Source organism: Crinia signifera, chromosome 1 (assembly GCF_055691185.1).
Source record: "Crinia signifera chromosome 1, ASM5569118v1, whole genome shotgun sequence".
NCBI classification, from domain to species: Eukaryota; Metazoa; Chordata; class Amphibia; order Anura; family Myobatrachidae; genus Crinia; species Crinia signifera.
Window position 1 is genome coordinate 300,159,545 of NC_139217.1, and position 20,456 is coordinate 300,180,000.

The window sequence follows — 20,456 nt, forward strand, 5'->3', positions numbered from 1 at the left end:
TTGAAGGAGAATGTTTTGATAAAAGAGGATCTTATTCTAATAAAAATACAGAGGTCAAAGACGGACCAGTTGGGCAGGGGGCGTTGGATATCAGTAAAGGCGGTTGGGAATAAGGGAATTTTCCCGGTTGAAAGAGCAAATAAGTTTGAGGCAATCAGGCCACAAGGGGGGGTTCAGTGGTTAATACATAAAGACATATCCCCGCTAACTAAATTTCAGTTTTCCAGTGTTTTCGATAAATGCTTGGTGGCGTTAGGTATTCCAGTAGAGGATTACGGTACGCATTCCTTTAGGATTGGAGCGGCTACTTGCGCGGCAGTGTCAGGAGGGTCAGAGGAGGCAATAAAGTGCTTAGGGCGTTGGAAATCAGCTGCGTACAAGTCGTACATAAGGGGGGATAGGCTGTAGGAAGTGCGCTCCTGGCGAGTTTGTTTTTTGGGTAACCCAGGGCCATAAGCCGCCTGCCTTTTATACAGGGGGATTGGATGGCGTTTCACTTTTTTCCTCTTAAAATCTGAGGTTTTGTGTTGTTCACATCCATCTGGGTAACCTAAAAAGCTGAGTTCACCTTACCCTGGCTAGTTGCTATTACATAGAATTTTTAATAATAAGTTTCTAATGTGTTGTGTATAATTCTGTTATAGGTTCGTCTGATGTGGTGGGTAGGGTGTGGATTGTCGGACACTCTTATGTCTATTGGGCAGGAAAGCACGAGGTTAGGTCAGGAAAGGCTGGAGGGGTGAGATGGATAGGAATTAGGGGTCTTTCCTGGTTTGGGCTTTGGGGGTTCTTGATGGCTTCAGAATCGAAGTGGGGTGCTCCAGATGTGTTGATCATTCATGCCGGTGGCAATGACTTAGGGTCATACAAGGGCATTGAATTGATTATGGCAATAAAAAATGACCTCCAATGCATAAAAGAGAGATGGCCTTGGGTAAGGTTATGTTGGTCGGAGGTGATACCGAGGAGGGTATGGAGAGGGACACAAGGAGGTGCTGCTCTGGATAGGGTCAGGAAGAAGCTTAATGCAGCAGTGTCCAGGTTTGTGGTGAGCATTGGAGGTGTGGTGATAAAGCACCCGGGGATTAAGTATGAGGCAGTGGAGCTCTATAGAGCGGATGGAGTGCATTTGAACAAGGAGGGTATGAAGCTGTTTGTCACAGCCTTGTTGGAGGTGCTGGGAAAAGAGGGGTGAGGGTATAAGTGGCGGACTTCGGCCGGCAATGCCGACCTTGTTTTGGCGGAGAGCATGGCTCCTCGGTTGGAAAGAGATTAGCGTGACTGAAATTGACTAGCATTTACCCTTTGAGTGCGGCGAGCCGGTCACTACCTTAGGGGAGGACCAGGTCACCATCTGAGGGAGGGACCAGTGCTCTGCCAATTTAGGGAAAATAGAACTACTCGGTAAGGTCACGCTGGGCGTGGTTATAGCCACGCCCATTTGTTTAGTTATGCATTAGCTAGTACCGAGGGGCCATGCTTCTTGGCCACTTATTGATTAATAATTCATTCCAGCCATGCTTTAAATAAATTTTGGCTGTGACCTTAATTTTCCAATTTATACAGTTGTCTGAGTCATTATTTATTGTCTACGAGTCCAGTTATTTGTGTCCGAGTCAATTATTTCTAGGCGTAAAGGATTATGAATATTAAAACATATGGGTGACTTAATAGGAACGAAAGCTTACTTAAGCTTGAGTGGAGATAAGCACCCTGTTTTGTATGAAGTAATTGTTAGCCTCTTGGGGATTGGTGTTTTAGTCAGGGATGGTAATTGGGTGCAGTTATCTGGGCTAGCCAGTAGGAGTCGAGTGAGGGGGAGGAGTTAGAAGTTTATATAAGGGCTGGCTGAGGTAAATTATTCCTCTTGCCATTTTTGGATTCCCACCCACCCACCCGAAGTAAGAAAATTTTGATGTGTAAGTGCATGAAAGATGCTTGAAAAAGGCTGAGCCTTGCAAGTAAGAGGCGAAGAGGAGGAGTGGCAAAGGCTTAGGGCCTTGCAGGTGAGAAGGAGGAGGAGAGGAGAAATTGCAAAGGCTTAGGGCCTTGCAAGGGAGGTGTGGAGGGCGGAGAGCATGGCTCCTCGGTTGGAAAGAGATTAGCGTGACTGAAATTGACTAGCATTTACCCTTTGAGTGCGGCGAGCCGGTCACTACCTTAGGGGAGGACCAGGTCACCATCTGAGGGAGGGACCAGTGCTCTGCCAATTTAGGGAAAATAGAACTACTCGGTAAGGTCACGCTGGGCGTGGTTATAGCCACGCCCATTTGTTTAGTTATGCATTAGCTAGTACCGAGGGGCCATGCTTCTTGGCCACTTATTGATTAATAATTCATTCCAGCCATGCTTTAAATAAATTTTGGCTGTGACCTTAATTTTCCAATTTATACAGTTGTCTGAGTCATTATTTATTGTCTACGAGTCCAGTTATTTGTGTCCGAGTCAATTATTTCTAGGCGTAAAGGATTATGAATATTAAAACATATGGGTGACTTATGGTATTCCGAATCTTCAGAGTGACTAACCCTGTATGACTGCTCAATATAATGGCAGAATATGATGGCAAAATATCACTGGGTCTAAAAACATTAGCAAATACTTAGAACCATGGTGCTGAATTACTCACAATGACATGTTTCTGTGTGAGACTGATAACAATTGTACACTATTGAGTCTATTTATTAACACTTTTTTTTAGTATCATCTAAATGTATTAAAAGGCTATTGGAGCAGTTTTTATGACAGGGAGGGGGGTCTGTGGCACATGCCCAGCACAGCATTGGGGTAATTTTTGGGAAAATACTCTGATAGTGTGGCAGAGACTCATCACAGGGACAGAGCTTCATCGCTAACTCTGTCCCTGCATGCGATAATTAGGCCCAATTTTATCACAGCACATGGTGATAAATCGGCCCCTATGTTACCTTTCAGTGGATGAAACCTTGACCATTGCTTTAGATAGAGGAAAAAGAACATTATTTACCAAAGCTTATTCTGCATGACATTTTAAAAATAATATGTGAAATATTTAACAAATACATATGCTAATAGTTTAATGCAACTGTATTTTTTTCTGGCAACTGACAGGATGACAAATCTGCTTTTGTGTAATATTAAATATCAGCAAAGATGGCCACAATGCAAGGAAAAAAATGATTTGGCAAAGCTACACTATTTTCATACTTAAGGAAAGGCAATTGAAATAACATTTTTAAGATTCTATTGTCAGCACAGCTGGCTATCAGAAAAGCTAAGATGTCTCTGTAGTATAGCCAGTAATGTTTTGCTGGCATACCGGAATTGGCTCTGTCTACTGACTTACACAGCATGCACTGCTCCAACGGCACTTAACCACATATGCTATACAAAGGAAATGTCTTTTCACCACAGCACAAGTCCAAGTTTTTAGTTCAGGTTTTAATTACTTTAACCACACCACATAAGTTCTGACCAAGGCTCCCTACATATCTAGCAGCAAAATCCAAAAAAGCTTTGCTCTGCAGCTGTAGACCAACAACAATGCAAGAAACTCCTATATGCAGATACTAAATTCAGTTAATCTCATGGCAGAACATTATGTTCAGCAATGCCATTGGTCTTTTTCCCATGGCGGGTCTAGGCAGACATATTTTTCTTTCTTTAAAAACATAATTTGAAATATGCCACCTGTTTTTTTGTTTTTTTTTTGTTTTACTGCCCCGTTATGTTATATTAGACAGAAAGACTTTTGTTAACACAAACTAGAGATATTTTTGTTATTCATTATTCTATTTGTCATTCTCATTCTTGCCACTAACCCTCATGTTCTCTTACTGCCATATTAACTCAGAGCAATGTTGTCAGTGTTTTGACTTGTTGGGTAAATGTTCAAAACATTGGGTAATGCCCCGGAAGAGTTATTTCAGATCAACAATGTTTTGTAACCATTACTCCAGAGTGTAATTAAAAATGTTGCTATTATGCATTTTATTATATAGCACGGTGGTTCCAAACTGTGTGCCGTGGCACCCTGGGGTGCCTTGGAGGACTTGCAGGGGTGCTCTGGATTGGTGATCCATGACCCATTAAAATTATTTTATGACCAATGTAATAGGCAAATTGTGGACAAACAGAAGTGAATTCTGTCCCCATCACATAACTGACAATAAGGAATAGATATAAACACAATTTACTTATGTTAATAATTATTTCTTATTTTCTCAATTAGAAACGTTTGGGCTAGGGGTGCCTTGAAATATGTTCTGATACTTAGGGGTGATTGAAAAAAGTTTGGGAACCACTGATATAGCACCATCATGGAATCCTGGCGTCAAGCATTTATGGTAAAAGTTCGGCTGTATTTCTTTCCCCACTAGGACTGTGACCATGTAGTTGGCATACATTCCAGGATTTCCTAGGGCCTGACTCTTCAAGGTAATCTGTAGTACATGATTCCAAAATTTCTAAGGGGACTGGAAGGTTTTAGATGTATCATTTTGATATTGCAACCATTGTGTTCATTGTACATGCTGATGTCTCCAGTGTTCAGCTGCTGATGCAGTTAGATAAAAAAAAGAAGTTCAAACGTTGGAACAGTTCACTGATCCAATCTCATAGGCAGTGAGAAGTGATATAATAGAGAGTGATAAACCATCAACCAACCAGCTCATACCTGTCATTTTAAACCCTGTATGTAACATGGCAGTTAGGGGCTGATTGGCTGGCACTTTATCACTCTCCATTTTATTACTTTTCAAGCTTAGTACATCTGGCTCATTATAATAAGAATATAGGGAATATCTGACTATCACAATACATCACCTGACTGTGCGGATTATCCCCCTTTTTTTTGCTTATCATTATAATAAGAAGCAAATGTCCTTGGCTTTATAATTTACAGAAGCTGAAATAAAATTAAGTGGCCTATGCCAGTCAAGACGTTGTTTGATCACTACAAGTTTTTGTCAGTAGCTCAACTGACAGAAATGTTTAAGGGCAACCAAGGATGTAAAAGACTAGGTACATATAAGAACAATGTGTACCGGAGCGTCAACGATATACAGGCCAACAGCCCATCATATCGTATTGGAGATACACTTCAAAACAAGTTAATGCAAGTTGTGGGTTGCATGTCATATCTTCTGATTAGCATGTGTTGCATGGCCAACCAGTAGATATCACGGGTGAGATTTAATAGGATGAGAGATTCAGAAAGTGAGAGATTTGGGGAAGAAAATCCAGGTTTTTTTTAAGCGGCAATCATTTACACTGCAAAACCAGTTTGATTTTGAAGTGTAAATTTAGCAAACACAATGCTCAGTATGCACTATATGTTCATTCCATGTGTCCAGAAATGACATATCAAGCCGATATATATGATGTAGTGTGTACCCACCTAAAGCTTGCAAACAGTAAAATGATAAATGCTAGATCCAAACATGTTGCTGTATAATGGCAGATGTTTTGACAAATACACAGTTTGACGACATTACATTCAAGACAGAACTGGTTTGAGAAGCAGTTATTGAGTTGAACTGTTACAGGGCCAATGTAAGGCTTCTCTGCACCCTAGGCAATACTTCAACCTACTGAGTCCCCCCCCCTTTCTGCCTCCAAAGTGAAAGTCTTGAGGAGGCGTCATAGAGGTTTCACAAACACCACCTGTATTATGTACATCAGGGATGTCTTCCTCATAGACCTTGATTTTCTTATAGACAGACCCAGCGGCACTATCCTCAGGTCCCCGTGCCCTAGACAGCTTGCCTAAGGTAGAGCCGGTCCTGGGCTGTTAGACGTGTCATTTTGATATTGCAACTACTGATGTCAGATGTCCTCAATGCTGAGATAGTTAGATACAAAAGATGGCAGCTAGGGGGTGTGTTTTTCCAGACTCCTGTTTGTTCATACATTCTGCTGCTCTTATTGAGCATATCTGCTAACAGAAGGTCTCAGATGCAAATGCCTCAAAAATATGAAGAACCTATAAATCTCATATGTACAGATGGAGCGCCCTTCATTCTTGCAGGGACTGGCCGAAAGGGGACGCGCATGTGTCCTCTTACTATGGAGCTCCCTGATGGTCACCACTGCTTCGCTGCTGGTCCCGTCATCCAATCCCACCTCCCTGCTTCCCCCATAATCCTGCCTGTCTCCCTGAAGCGGAGACGGACAGGGTTCGCGTCCCGGTCACCTGGAAACTGGGATGCGTGTGCCTGTGGGAATTTGGTAAGCCCCGGCGCTGGCTGAGAGGCACTCATCTGTATATGTGGTATGTAGCCTAGTAGCATAGCTCACAGTGACAGTAATTACATGTCCTAATACACCTTTACTTTTTATACCATATGGTGTTGTACAACTTCGTGCTCTGCTATTGGTAGGGATTCCCAGACTTTCATGCTTTTTCCTGAATTTCCATTGTGTAGTAGCTGCAAAGTCGCTTTTAGTGTTCAGATTACGCATAACAACGTGAGCTTTGAGTCATGGTACACATCAATCATATTGAACCTCTGACCTTTTGTATTTATACCCATGTTTGCATATGATTTGCACACAGCAATTGCATGTAATGCCAGCACCAGTATGCAGGATATTTCTGCATTGTATTTTTGTGCATTAGTGATAAGCTTATTTTGTAACATGGAGCCCATTTCAGACGTGATCGCTGCTTGGCGATTTCGCACATATGCCAATTATCTATTGACTGCTCATGCGTATGTCACATAGTACACATGCGCAATACCTGCTAGCGAAGACATCCTGCTACATTTTTCCTTCCCTAGCCGTTTGCAAGGTGATTGACAGGAAGTAGACATCTGTTTATCGGTGAGAGTGCTAAGAAAAACGCAGGCATGACAGAAAAAATGCTAGGCGTGCCTAGGAGAATGCAGGCATACCCAAGCGTTTCATTGGAGTGTGTGTAACGTCAGCTCTAGGCCAGATATGGCTGTTTTCATTGCAGTTGCCGAGTAAGTCCCTGGCTACTCCTAGCTTGCGGTGACTGGTGCCCAGTGGAAAAATCATTCGATGGTGAGCCTCTAACGAATGGTTTTGGAAATTTTAGCTGGGCTGCAAATTCATTGCTAGCGAATCATTATAATGGGGCAGCGTCTACCTGTTTGCTGGCTACTGCTAATTCCCTCAGCAGTGATCAGGAATAAGGCCCATAGTTTGTGGTAAAAAATGTGGTGTGACACATGGTATGTGGTGCTACAAATGGGGCTATTGAGGATAAGGATATGTGGACACACCCAGAGGTGGATTGGCTCACTGGGAAACCGGGCCATTTCCCGGTGGGCCTGTCCAGATTCCCCTCTGGCAGGGCCGCCGACCGTGCTTCTAGGGCTGGCGTCACCCTAGATGCAAGCAGCCGCAGCCTGGTCACAAACGGCAGCATAGCCCAAAACAAATATGGCTGCCGCATATATGCATATATTATTATATTTCTTTTGGGCTATGCTGCACTGTATGGTGTGACCAGGCTGCGGCCGCTGGTTGCTCTCGGATGACGTCACCACCGAGCGGACCGAAGCGTGGCGGTTTCGGCAGACAGAGTAAGTAGTGTCCCCCCCTGTAGTGTCAGCCCCCCCCCTGTGCTGTAGCGTCAGCACCCCCAACCCCCTGGACTGTAGCATCAGCAACCCCCCCCCCCCGGTTCCCAATCCGCCCCTGGACACACCTCAAACAATTAGACCCCACCCCAAAAATATTACATGGGCCTGGCAGACCTCTTGGCAGCACTGCTCCCAAAACTGGAAAAAAAAATATTTATTGGATAAATTTGTTAAATATCAGATGAATAGCTTAGGCTTTAAAATCCCCAGTCTACCACCATTTTCAATTAACAGGGCTAATTGAAGTACCCTCTAATGATGTGTACACATGATGCGATTTGCACTATCGATTTTGACTATATAGTCACAATCTCATTGCACTGTGCTTTGCAGCATTCAATCCCAATTCTATCCCTATACGTGGCCCCGCGACATTGGAAATTGAATGTAGAAATAGACTTTTCAGATCAGTCTATTTCTACTATCTTGGCATAAGGGCCATTCTGCTGAATGCAGCGTGGCCCCAGCTCCCCATGCCATCCCTCCCTCCCTGCCGCAGATGCCAGCTATAGCCACATATTAGGACTATTCAGTTTAATAATGATGCTGTTACACTTACTATAGGCTATAGTTACTCTGTGTATCATCATATTTTCTAAAGCCTCATACACATTAGGGCAGGGGAGACCAAACCGGTCCTCGAGATTTAAATGGTGCACAGCTGTAGGCATTACAAACTGTCACATTGTTAAACATGCTGCATTCATTCCTACTATAGATCCACAGGTTGCCTGAAAATCATGAACCGTTGGTAGATCTTGAGGACAGGTTTGGCCACCGCTGCACTAGAGCATATAGTAAAAGATATCACTCAGAAAGGGCTTTTTTCTCCCATGCTTCATTAACCAGCCTTGCTGTCTGCTGAACATGCAGGTCAATTTGGCTATATAGCCAATGCAGTAATCAATTGGTCACTACTGTAAATTAATGGTTAGCATTGGGTAAGTGTAATAGGCATCACATCACGTGATTCGTGGTACAGTAATTGATCTTGAGTTCCCCTGCCCACCCCCTTGCTGCTAAGGTCTCCCTCCTGGGTGTTTCCCTAACACCAGAATTAGTGAACAAAAAGAATGGGTGAAAGGGACCTTTAGCGCACTGGGTGGAAGATAGCAAAAAATGTATTCCGTTGAGATATTTGTTGAAATTGAAAATTCATTTATTCCATATAAAAAATTCATTTATTCCATATAAAAACATATAGGCAAAAAAATATACACAATAAAAATGAAAGCGAATCCCTCCTTACCCAGCTGGAAAGGTGGAGCCAAGGATGGTAAAGACAGAGTGTTCCAAACAAATATGGGCTCACCCTGTCGGCTCCACAAGTTTCTTCGCTGGGCAGAGGTCCTCCTTGGTGAACCTGCAATCCTGGGCCAACGCGTTTAGAGTCGTGGAGACTCTTTATCAAGGCTGCTGGATTGCTGTGTGGTTTCCTTATTTATAGGGAAATAAATGGCGGCAAAAGACAGGGGCGGGGAGCTTGTGTGTCACTAACTCCTCCCTGGAAGTCAGTGTCCGTGTATTCTACTACGTCCTACAGATCGCGGTGGTCTGACATCACTTCCGGTTCCAATTCCTGGAAGTGTGCAGCACGTGGTTCACTGCAGGGAAAGAGCTGGCTGATGGAAACCACACAATTCACAATTCCACTTTCGAATGAATTGTGTCTTCCATACCTAAGATGGCCGCTTGTTTATTACATCTGCCCAGAACCACATCAAAGATGGCGCCTCCATATCCTAGATTACTGCGATTCCCCACTTAAAATGGCCGCGATTATGGACACTGACTTCCGGTATTGGACAGCGGAGCCCCCACTTCCGGCGGAAGCCTCCATCAGCCGGCTCTTTCTCTGCAGTGAATCACGTGCTGTACACTTACGGGAATTGGAACCGGAAGTGATGTCAGACCACCGGGATCTGTGGGACGTAGTAGAATACACGGACACTGACTTCCGGGGAGGAGTTAGTGACACACAAGCTCCCCGCCCCTGTCTTTTGCCACCATTTATTTCCCTATAAATAAGGAAACCACACAGCAATCCAACAGCCTTGATAAAGAGTGTCCACGACTCGAATTGCGTTGGCCCAGGATTGCAGATCACCAAGGAGGACCTCTGCCCAGCCAAGAAACTTGTGGAGCCGACAGGGTGAGCCCATATTTGTTTGGAACACTCTGTCTTTACCATCCTTGGCTCCACCTTTCCAGCTGGGTAAGGAGGGATTCGCTTTCATTTTTATTGTGTATATTTTTTTGCCTATATGTTTTTATATGGAATAAAAAAATTTTTTATATGGAATAAATGAATTTTTTATATGGAATAAATGAATTTTCAATTTCAACGAATATCTCAACGGAATACATTTTTTGCTATCTTCCACCCAGTGCGCTAAAGGTCCCTTTCACCCATTCTTTTTGTTCACATCACGTGATTCGTATTACAAGTTATGCAACCAGAGACAATTCAATCCAGGTTATTTGCAAACTACGTATTTTAATTACAACAGAGATCAATAAAACTTTGGTTGTAAATAATATAACAACTAATCATTTTTGCAAATAATCACTGTACTAATATACTATCTATACTATGCATGGTGTGTCCCATTCTTTAATGTCCTCCAAGGAGAATGATGTGTTGGGCCTAAACTGTGCACAGTTATTTGTAATCCCATAGATGTTACTGTATGCAGTTGTACCAGCAATGGCAAATAGAGGGCGCTGTGAAGTCTGAATAGGCAGCTTATACCAGGATCCACAAATAGAGGGCACTGTTGAGTATGGTCATCCAGTCTATACCATAAGCCAGCAATTGAGGGTGCTTGTAATGTGAGCAATGTAGCAATCTCACCAATAGAGGGTGTCTGGAATAGGAATCACCAATAGAGGGTGCTGTTGAGCCACAACAATATGTATTAGAATCACCAATAAGGGCCACTGGGGAGCATGAGCACTATACTGCAACGTTAACAGATAGGGGGTGCTGTCTGGCTTCTAGTCTTTAACCACTGATCCAGCTGCTGACTTATTATCTGCTGGCTAGGTTTTCCCTGTACTTAGGATCACTCTCAGTTCCTTAATAAAGTGTGGCACAAAGGAGCTGTCTATATGGAGAGCAGTTGAGAGGGATTAGCCAGGAAGTGTTTGCTGGGGTGTATTCTGCATGGGGTCTGCCTATTAGGTGCACTGAATATTTGCAAGATGTTCTGCTCCTGCCAGTTGCCTCTGACTTCATGGCTTCTATTTCTGGCTGTCACAAGGGTTGGCTGCCTTGGGGAAAGCAGCAGCACCACTGTCAGTTGTAGGGCTCCACAGTGCTGTTGTCCCTCCTCTGTGAAGGCACGCTGCAGCTGCGGGGCTCTCTCTCTCATGTGCTGATGGGGCGAACAGCTTCTCTGGTCCTGCCACACACACCTGTGTCTCCCATTCTCTCGGCTGGGGTTTCTTTCTTCTCCTCCTTGTCTTGATGCCTCCTCCTCAGGTTTGCGCCCTGCGCTTTCCAATCAGGGCATCTTTTGGGCTTCCTGCTCTTCAGGGACACTGGCCACATGTACCCTGGGTCCCTATGCCCTCCAGATCCTGTCCTGTCACCTAGCAACAGGTAAGGGGTATTAACCCCTTCAGTCTCTGCCTAGCAGGGCTCTTCAGGCAGCATTGGCAGCTCCAAGAGATAAAGAATGCATGCTAAGAATTGTAAAGGCAGCAAGAAAAGACAAATGACCTGGTAATGCTGTCATGACCGTAAAAGATGAATTTAGGAAGTTAGGAACTGCTCTAAAACAGGTGGCAACCACTGTAACTTTTTCAGAAGTATTGCCAGTACACAGAGGGGAAGATAGAACTCAGAGAATCAGAAACTTCAATGTTTGGCTAAGGAATTGGTGCAATGAGGAGAGATTTGGATATTTAGGTCAAGGTCAAGCTAGCTGGCAAGATAGAGCCTTATATAAAAGTGATGGCCTGAACCCATCTTCAAGGGGAACGAGAATACTAAGTGAGAAGTTTGGAAGCTCCATCAGCAACTATTTAAACTAGCAGAGGTGGGCAGTGAACCAAATAAGAATGAAGAAATCTGCTCCCCCAACCTAGAGGTATTGTCTCTGCAGGCAAATGGAACAGGAAGCCTATCCACTGCAACAGAAGATAATGCCGATCAAAACCGAATAGATATAGGCAGAAAGATGAACATAGCTAGCACCAGGTGAAGCACAAACAAAACTTTAAGAGCTATGTGTGCAAATGCTAGGAGCTTAGGAAATAAAATCCCAGAACTCATTGCAATAATGACAAGGGATGAAATTAATATTGTGGCTATTACAGAGTCATGGTGCAATGAAAATCATGACTGGTACATAGCTATACCAATGTGCAATATATGTGAAGAAATGCATAAAGACTACCTTAATACAAAGTATTGAAGAAAAAACTGAGGCCCTTTGGGTGACCATAGAAACAGGGGAGAAGGCTATTTTTCATATAAGGGTGAACTACAGACCACCAGGTCAGGAAAAGGAACTTGACAAGAGCCTATTGCAGGACATCAATAAAATGGCATTAAACAGAGAGGTGATAATCATGGGAGACTTTAATCTACCTGATGTGAACTGGGAGCTGCCTGTTGCAAGTTCCACCAGAAGTAGGGACATTCTGAATTCCTTGCAAGGAGCATCGCTCCAGCAATTGGTGAGGGAGCCCACTTGTAAGGATGCAATATTAGATTTAATACTTACAAATGGTGACAGAATATCTGATGTAAATGTGGGTGAAAACCTGGGATCCAGTGACCATCAAGCAGTATGGTTCAAAATAAAGACAGAGACCGACTCATCTCACACACAAAAACAAAGGTCTTAGATTTTAGGAAGGCTGATTTTGTAGAGATGGGAAACTCTGTAAGGGATTTTTTGGCAGAATGGAGGATGCAAAATCATGCATTTGGGTCTCAAAAATCCAAAGACTAAATATAGTATAATTGCCACTATAATGGAAACTACTGAGGAAGAGAGGGATCTAGGTGTCACTATTTCAGGGGACTTAAAGGCAGGTAGGCAATGTAACAAAGCAATGAAGAAGGCAAGTCAGATATTTGGTTGCATAGGGAGAGGTATCAGCAGTAAAAAGAAAGAAGTAATAATGCCACTGTATAGGTCATTGGTACAACCTCATCTAGAATACCGTGTTCAGTTCTGAGGGCCATATCTCCAGAAGGATATTTATACATTAGATACTGTACAAAGAAGGGCAACTAAAATGATGCATGGCCTACATCACAAAACATACCATATCTATGTGTCTAAGTAATAATGCACATAGGGGTACCTCAGAAGTGGGGTACCACAAATTTCCCTTCTGGAATTATGCATGTCCCCACGAATATTAAAAGGACTCCAAGTCCTGAGCAAAACTTTCTGGAATCACATAAATTCAAACAAATTCAAGCAATTAATGGCAATCAAATTAAGCATGAAAGTGTATATACATTTCTACTTTTTGACTGTCACATATATATCTAGAGTGTGCCCATCGGGGTATTCATCCCACCCCCACAGGACTCCTATCCCTCTGCGGTACAGGATCTTCAACATCTCTGCAAACAAAAACATAGTTATATGTGAAAAGCTGAAACGTCTCCAAATAATGCTATGTCAGTTGTACAGCTTTTTTTATGTTTTTGAAGCAGTATTCCTGAGCTGGAGTCATGGACAGATTAAGGGAGGGGAGACACAGGAGGCTCTCCCAGGGCCCTCACACATTAGGGGCCCCCACATATTGCGGTTTCAATCTCCGGTGGTTCAGCTGTTCATGTGCAGCGTCTGTTGATTATCTCCTCCATGTGTAGTAATTGACAGAGCAGTAGGTACGGATGGGTCAGGGTCAGTCTGGGATATTCTGCTTCACTCGCAAAGGCAAATTCCTTCTCAAAAGGACAAATCCATGTGCACAACAGGGGGCAGATGTAAAATGTGCAGAGATATTTAGATTTGGGTGAGTTATTTTGTTTCTGTGCAGGGAAAATACTGACTGCTTTATTTTTACACTGCAATATAGATCTCACTTTGAAGTAAAACCCCACCCAAATCTAATTCTCTCTGCACAATTTACATCTGCTCCACCTGCAGTGCACATGGTTTTGTCCATTTGAGAAGGAATTTGCCTTTGTGAGCGAAGCAGAATAAGGACCAGTGTATCACAGTCCCTGTATTTCAGTTCATCACATGATCATCGCAAGACACTGACCCTGAGTTGGCTGCGTTCCTACTGTTCTGGCACTAATCTGCTACCATCACTTCTAGGTGTGTGTCAGTCACACACACCAGCAATTTTACTAGCGGGGGCCCCCCACAACATGATTTTCCTATGCCTTCACCAGCCTGGATCCGAACCTAGGGCCTTATTTTAGTTCACTCTTTCTGACAAAATCCTTCTTAGATGGGCAAAACCATGTGCACTGCAGGTGGGGCAGATGTAACTTGTGCAGATATAATTAGATTTGGGTGGGGTTTTACTTCAAAGTGAGATCTATATTGCAGTGTAAAAATAAAGCAGCCAGTATTTACCCTGCACAGAAACAAAATAACTCACCCAAATCTAATTCTCTCTGCACATTTTACATCTGCCCCCCTGCAGTGCACATGGTTTTGTCCATCAAGAAGGATTTTGTCAGAAAGAGTGAACCAAAATAAGGCCCCTAATGATTGTTGACAACTGTAATCCCTCAACAGTTGTAAATAATACTTTCCTGTAGTGGTGCCAAAGGGGGAGGGGGATGTTGAGGAAGTGGGTACCTGGGCCCAGGCCTGTTGATGGGTCCCAGATCCCTCAGAAGGTTACAGACAGCAGGATTTTGGACAGTAAGAAAGGAGACTGACTGCAACAGCCTTTCTCATCAGCCCAGAGCATGCTGCTGTGTGCTGACTGGGGACAGAGGCTGCTGCAGAACTGCAGAACATAGGGGGTTATTCTGATTCACTCAGAAAGGCACAATCACTCTCTGATGGACAAAACCATATGCACTGCAGGAGGGGCTGATGTAACATGTGCAGAGAGAGTTAGATTTGGGTGTTTAATTGTTTCTGTGCAGGGTAAATACTGGCTGCATTATTTTTACACTGCAATATAGATATCAGTATGAAGTACACCCCCCCCCACCCAAATCTAATTCTCTCTGCACATTCTCTTCCCCACCTGCAGTGCACATGGCTTTGTCCATTAGAGAGTAATGGGGCGTGATTGCATCTGCCCCCACCCCTCCCCCCCACTGCTCATTGTCACTGTCAGCGGCAACCCCTGTGCTCACAGTAGTGAAATTACTCTTCCGAACATGGGGAGTACAGGCCATACTTAATATTTGTGGCTAATAAATGTTACATTATAAATTGGCCCCTCTGGTAGATCATTTTAGGACATGGTGTAAATATTTTACAAGCCAAAATACTGTAATGTCATTTAGCATATAACTCACTGGGGAAAGCTTGTTCACAAACTCACTAGTAACACCGATTTTACACCATGACCTGGTATTTCTTGCAAACGAATAAACTGAGGGTGCGAGCTTTAAATGTAAGGTGCCAGTGGGTTCCGGAGCACTGGCCTGTTACATAGTTTTTCATAAAGGTGATAGATGAAGTAAATGCACAGAGAGTCATTTAAGGTTTCATGAAATCGTTTAATTCTGCTTTAAAGTTGTCATATTGTTAGCAAGGGAAATCAAATTATATTGGGATTACAAATGGCCTGAGGAAATGTTGTACATTTTAAGTCTCTGTTTAAGCGTATTGTGTTTATATGGATTACCAGTATGTATGGTGTAGAGCTTTTGCTGAAATCCACAACTAGCATAATTGCTGCTTGACAGCATCATGGAAACAGCTTTTGCAGTGATCATGACATAGATGCGAGATGATAAAAACAAAACTGTTTATGTAGAGTTTTCATTTCTAAACAAAGATTAACTGCTGTCACTTTTTGATAGGCAACTTTGCCTTTGTTGTGTCTTGTCTTTAGTGGAATATACTAGCTGGATGCACTGCAGAAGAATGAACACAAATTGTGCACTTTTGAAAGCACAGGACAGAAATGTTACCTTAGCCTGTAAGAAATTTCACTACAAATGAATACAGTCAGATATTTATACCCCTTTCACACCAGAAAATGCAGGGATGTACCCGGGAATACGGTCCTGGGATCACGCAGGGACATTCCCGGGTTGGCCCCTTTCACACCAGCCTAGTTCCTGCATTTTCTGGTGTGAGGGGGGAAAGAAAACACCGCCCACCCACTCCATGTCCTCTTACCTAAACAATGTCTCGGTCCACTGGCGGGAAAGGAGGGGACCAGGCAGCTCCATCCCCAGGAGTCCCTCTATCGGGTTCCCCCAACGATGGGCTTTGGTGGGAGTGGGGGAAGGGGGCACCTGGCAGCTCCGTCCCCATTAGTCCCTGTAACGGCATCCCCCAGCGGCAGGAGAGGGGGGCACCCAGATAGCTTCGTCCAGAGCAGTCCCCCTAGCAGCTTCAGTTCCCCCAGCAGAGGGAGGGGGGAGTGGCACCTGGCAGCTCTGTCCCCAGCAGTCACCTCACCCAGTGACATTCAAGCCGGGAAGCAGGGTGAGTAGCTTTCACACCAGCCAGTAACCCGTGAAGGTCCCGGGAGCATCCCTGCTAGCTAGCAGGGATGAAATCCAGGCATTGGTGCCAGGATTTCGGCCTGGGAGCCGTTCACACCAGCGCTAGTGCCGGGTTGTTCACAGACCAACCTGGGAATTTTGGCTGGTGTGAAAGGGGTATTAGTGGAGCGTGGTACTGTGTACCCAGTAGCACAGACGCAGGAACATATTTCCAGAGGGAAAAATAAACTTATCCATAAAAATTATACTTTTTATTGACTCAATTTAATGTCTTAATACATTTCAGTCTGTAAATATCATAGCAATTTCATGTGAAATGCCTTATTGAGAGGCAGATGTATTAGCTCATTTTGTAAACACAGCCTATAACTTGAGAGTTAGAAGCTGATTGGATAGTGTGCTTTCACCTTCACCATGCTTCATAAATCTGCCCCTGAGTCCTGGTGAAGGACATGATGCTCTGTAGCTGTGGAGAAGAGACACACGAGCAACAAACATAGTAGAGGCAAGTTGTTACATATATGAAGCATAAAAGTAAAAAGTTTAGTTTTAACCTATCTTTACACAGCAGCTTTGTTAAAAAGGAAATATGTATAAAGCATCTAGAGTTGCTGCGTTAGAGGGCAGCCAGCTCTGGTATGCAGGGGGGCACAGCCGTCAGAGCCTGCGGTGTGACGCTATAGGTGGTGGGACAGGGATGGGGCTTAGACTGTTGGGGGCATAATCAATGAGATTGCATCATCATGGTCACTCTCCCCTCTTGATGATGCTGTTATTACATGCTTTGCACAGTGGGGGGGATACAATGAGGCGATTCAGCATAAATTTGGTCCCCACGCCCCCACCGAATGACAAGTTGCGGGAAACTGGTGGCATTATGGGGGATTTCCCACCTTCCCATGGGCCGGGAGGCAGACCCATTTTTCGGGATCCTCCCGGCCATTCCAGCAGGGGAGGCAAGTATGGATAAAGTAGTCGAAGATAAAGTAACAACCTCAGGTAAGTAGTATCCACCACATGCAAGAGTAAATAAAGTATAAAAATCATTTATGTAAATGCTCATGTGCATCACAGAAGGAGTATTGCTCATAGACAAACTTCTATACACAGATTCAGCCTGCACTCATGTCGCCAGTGGCGTAAGTTCGTTCCAGATGCCCGGAGGCAAGATATATATTGGTGCCCCCCCCCCACACACACACACATATATATATATACACAACACAACCCAATAAAACCTTATATAAAATATATATTTCTGTTAAGAATATAGATAGATAACACATATATTTCTCAGAACTCAGCCACAAAAGCAATATTGTTGGCTTTTAACCCCTTCACGACATTTGACGTATATATACGTCATGGTCGGGAAGTACTTCCCGACCGTTGACGTATATATACGTCATGGCTTTAAACTGTCACCGCGTCTATAGACGCGGTGACAGTTTGGAGATGTCTGCTGTCCCTGACAGCAGACATCCCCCCTCGCCGCCCAGGGGGGGCAGGGGTGCCCCCCCCGGTCGGCGATCGCTGTGATTGGCTGTTCAAATCTGAACAGTCAATCACAGCGTTTCCTGTGTTACCGGCGGCTAAGCCGCTCGGTAACACAGAAAACGGTGGTGATCGGTGCAGCACCGATCACCACCGAGCGGCAGCACCCCCCTCCCACCCGCCGGGCACTCACCCGGCAGCAGCAGCAGCTCCCCCGGCTCCACCGCTACGTCCGGAGCGCACGCTGCGCTCCCCTCCTCCCCCCTCCCCCCCGCAGCAGCAGCAGCAGCAGCAGCAGCATCATGCTGCTGCTGGAAAAGTTAAAAATAAAATAAAATAAAAAATAATGTGCAAATGTGTATATATATATATATATATATATATATACACACACATATATATATATATATATATATATATATATGTGTGTGTATATATATGTATATATATGTATATATATATATATATATATATACACACATATATATATATATATATATATATATATGTGTGTGTGTGTGTGTGTGTGTGCGTATACCGCACCGATCACCAACGATCGCCAGCCCCCCCCCCCTCCCACCCGGCAGCCCCCCTCCCTCCCACCCACCCGGCTGCCGCAGCGCCAGCACCCCTCCCACCCCCCCGCCAGCCGCAGCGCCAGCCCCCCTCCCAAAGCTGGTGACCAAAATGGGGTCACTTGTGGGGGGGTTCCACTGTATTGGTGCTTCGGGGGTCTTGCTAATGCGACATAGCACCCGCCATTCATTCCACCACCAAAAATCACTCCTTCCCTTCTGAGTCCTGCCATGGACCCAACTGGTATTTTTTGGTCACATGTGAGGCATTGCCGTACCCGGGAGAAATTGGGGCACAGATTTTGGGGTGCTTTGTCTCCTTCATTCCTTGTGAAAATTAAAAATTTTGAGCCAGAACTGCATTTTTGTGTAAAAAATTAAATTTTTTTACACAAAAATGCAGATCTGGCTCAAAATTTTTCATTTTCACAAGGAATGAAGGAGACAAAGCACCCCAAAATCTGTGCCCCAATTTCTCCCGGGTACGGCAATGCCTCACATGTGACCAAAAAATACCAGTTGGGTGCATGGCAGGACTCAGAAGGGAAGGAGTGATTTTTGGATTTTGCAGCACAGATTCTGGTTGAATGACCCCCGAAACACCCATACAGTGGAACCCCCCCACAAGTGACCCCATTTTGCAAACTACACCCCTCAGGGAATTCATCTAGGGGTATAGAGTACATTTCAAACCCCCCGGGGTTTCACCAATTTTGATACAACTGAGCTGTGAAAATGAAAAATTATTTTTTTTCATTTTCACTGCCCAGTTGTACCACAATTGGTGAAACCCCTGGGGGTTTGAAATGTACACTATACCCCTAGATGAATTCCCTGAGGGGTGTAGTTTGCAAAATGGGGTCACTTGTGGGGGGGTTCCTAACTTTTAGCATCTTATGGTGCCTAGAAACCTACATGGTGCCTAAAAAATAATCTCATAAAAAGGAGGCTCCAAAATCAAGTAGGTGCTCCTTCTATTATGAAGCCGGTGGTTTGGTCACCGTGCACACTAGGGCCACATATAGGATAATTATGAAAACCAAAGAATTGGGGGAATCAATTTTTAGTCACATTTCTCTAGTAAAATCTACTGTGTTCCTTAGAAAAATGTATTAAAATTGAAAATCCGAAAAAAAAATGAAATTTTGAAATTTCACCTACACTTTGTTTTAATTCCTGTGAAACACCTAAAGGGTTAACAAACTTCCAAAATGCTGTTTTGAATACTGTGAGGGGTGCAGTTTTTGAAATGGCATCATTTATGGGGGTGTCTCACATACAAGTCCCTCAAAGTCACATCAGAACTGAACTGGTCCCTAAAAAAATCAGTGTTTGAAATTTTCTTGAAAATTTGAGAATTTGCTAGTCATATTTGAAGCCTCCTAGTGTCCAAAAAAATGAAAAGGAGGTTGAAATAATAATTGCAACATAAAGTAGACATATGGTCTTTGTTAGTTATTAACTATTTTGAGTGGTATGATTATTTGTCTCACAAGCAGAAAATGTGACATTTTGCATATTGCTAAATTTTCCATTTTTTCACGATATTTTGGTATTTTTCACAAAAAAACACAGACTGTATCGACCCAAATTTACCACTAACTTGAAGTACAATGTGTCACGAGAAAACAATCTCAAAATCACTGGGATAAGTAAAAGCAAAAAAAAGTTATCCCCACTTAAGTGAGACATGTCAGATTTGAAAAAAAGGGCTCTGTCATGAAGGCACAAACTGGCTCTGTCATGAAGGGGTTAAATAACTGATTTATACTTGCATGGGGAGAAGAGGTGCCCCCTTGGGAGCAGGAGCCCGGCGGCAGATGACTCCATTGCCTCCCAGAGTTCTGCCTCTGCATGTCGCCCAATCACACTGTGTGACTTTTCTCCTGTCTCAGCATAGTCTGGAAGAAGCCGTCTCCTGATTTGAACTGAATTGTGTGGGACACATGTATTTATTTATTAACAGTTTCTTATATAGCGCACACAGATTCCACAGCGCTTTACAGTATAGTTGAACATTCACATCAGTCCCTGCCCCAGTGGAGCTTACAATCTATATTCCCTACCACATGTACACGCGCACACAGACATTCTAGGGTTAATTTTTGTTGGAAGCCAATTGACCTACCAGTATATTTTTTATGATTGTGGGAGGAAACCGGAGTA